The following is a 2,290-nucleotide window of genomic DNA, read 5'->3' on the forward strand; positions in this document are numbered from 1 at the left end:
GGAAGGATAGGTGACGATGATGGGAGGAGAAGAAGATAGAAGACCAGAAAGAAGAAGAAGATGATGAGGGGAGGAAACAGGAAGAGATGGGGCAGGAGGTGGGAAGCAGGAGGAAGGAGACAGAAGTAAGAAGAAGAAGAAGAAGAAGAAGAAGAAGAAGAAGAAGAAGAAGAAGAAGAAGAAGAAGAAGATGAGGGGAGGAACAGGAAGAGATGGGTGACGAGGAGGTGGGGAAGAGGAGGAGGAGGAAGAGGAAGAAGAAGAAGAAGATGAGGGGAGGAAATCAGGAAGAGCGATGGGGTGATCGTAGGAGGTGGGGGGAATGAAGGAAGGGAGGAGATGATAGAATGCAAGAAGAAGTAAGAAGATTGAGGGGCGAGGAACAGGAAGAGATGGGTGACGAGGAGGTGGGGAAAGAGGAGGGAGGAGGAGGAACGAAGACAGAAGGAATGAAGAAGAAGTACGAAGAAAGAAGAAGAAGAAGAAGAAGAAGAAGAAGAAGAAGATGAGGGGAGGAACAGGAAGAGATAGGTGACGAGGAGGTGGGGGAAGAGGAGGAGGAGGAAGAAGAAGAAGAAGAAGAAGAAGAAGAAGAAGAAGATAGGTAGAAGAAGAAGAAGATAGGAAGAAGAAAAGATAGAAGATAGAATGAATGAAGCCAGATAGAGAAGAAGAATATTAGATAATGAGAAGACGAGGAACGAGGAAGACGTAACGGGGGTACGAAAAAAAGAAGGAGGAGGACGAGAAGATGATGATAAGGAGAATGCAGGAGGAGGCGGTGGCGGTGACGTGACGGCTCACGCATGCGCGGGCCCCTCCGCCGACCTTCGGGCCGAAGTTTACCAAGACGCGAACTGAATTTCATCCGTCAACACGCCGCCGCGTACACATTACACCCGCGGTGACCCCCGCTCTCACGAGGCCGACCACACGTCGGAGCGCAGGCTGCCCTACCTCCGCCCGTGGCAGCCTCCCCCCCCCCGGCCGCCCCGTCAAGCATTCTGCCGCGTATACGCTCATAAATTACCCCGCGCCCCCGACCACCCCCGGGCGCGAGGTCTCCCCTCCTATTTGCCCGTCACTTTAACGAGGTCGGTGTTTACGACAGATGAGCCGGCAGCGCGGCCGGGGAGATCGGGCGGAAACTTATTAGGCGGCACGGTGGGATTGTTTGGCGGAGGGAAAGAGTAAGGAACACTGGCCGGGGTGTGGTGTGTGATACCGGAAGAGTGGGCACGGCGCGGCTAAAGAGGACGGGTGGAGAGCGATAGGGAGGGAGAGAGAGGGCGGGGAAGAGAGAGCCGAGAGAGAGCAGAGAGAGCGAGAGATGGCAGAAGAGAGAAAGAGAGAGGGAGAGAGAGAGGAGGGGAGGAGAAGGGGCGGGGAAGAGAGAGGGCGGGAGGAGAGACAGATGAAAGGCGAGAGGAGGGGCAGAGAGGGGGGAGAGAGAGGAGGGAGAGGCAGAGAGGAGGGCGGGAGAGGGCAGAGAGGGAAGAGAGAGCGGCAGAGGCAAGAGCGGGAGGGCGGAGCGGAGACAGAAAGAGAGGGAAGCGGGAGCGAGAGAGAAAGAGAGGGCGAAGAGAGAGAGAGTAGAGAAGAGAGAGAGAAGAGCCAGGCGAGCGAAAGACGCTTTTCTCCGCTTTCCTGCCCTGTCCCCCCTTTGAACCGTCGCCTCTGGGCTGTCAGCTGCCTCCTCCTTCCCCTGCCCCGTGCGCTCCACGCCCGCTGCTCCTCCTCGCCTGCAAGCCTCTCCTTGTGTCCCTCGGCCCCTTTCCCCTTGCTAAGCAGTGGCCCTGCTTTTACTCCTGCGGCCTTCCCCTGCTTCTACCTATCCCCCTTCCCGCTGCTCGGACTACTCCTATCCGCCCTCTCCTGCTCGATTACTCTTATCCCAGTTCCCTTTGCTCCTACTCTAATCGCCCCTTCCCACTGCTCCTACTCTATCCCCTTTCCCTTGCTCCCTACTTCTATCCCGCTTCCGCTTACTCCTACTCTATCCCCTCACCTGCTCCTACTCTATCCCCTTCCCGCTGCTCAATACTTTATCCCCTCCCTTGCTTGCTACTTTATCCCCCTTCTTGCTCCTCCTCTAGCCCCCTTCCCCTGCTCCTACTCTACCCCCTTCCCCTGCTCGCCTACTCTATCCCTTCCTCTGCTCCTACTCCTATCCCCTTCCCTTGCTCCTACCTGCTATCCCTTCCCTTGCTCCTACTCGACCGCCCTTCCCTTACTCCCACCTACTTCTATCCCCTCCCTTGCTCCTACTCTATCCCATTCCCAGGCTGCT

Source organism: Priapulus caudatus, unplaced genomic scaffold (genome assembly GCF_000485595.1).
Source record: "Priapulus caudatus unplaced genomic scaffold, Priapulus_caudatus-5.0.1 Scaffold772, whole genome shotgun sequence".
In the NCBI taxonomy this organism is placed as follows: domain Eukaryota; kingdom Metazoa; phylum Priapulida; class Priapulimorpha; order Priapulimorphida; family Priapulidae; genus Priapulus; species Priapulus caudatus.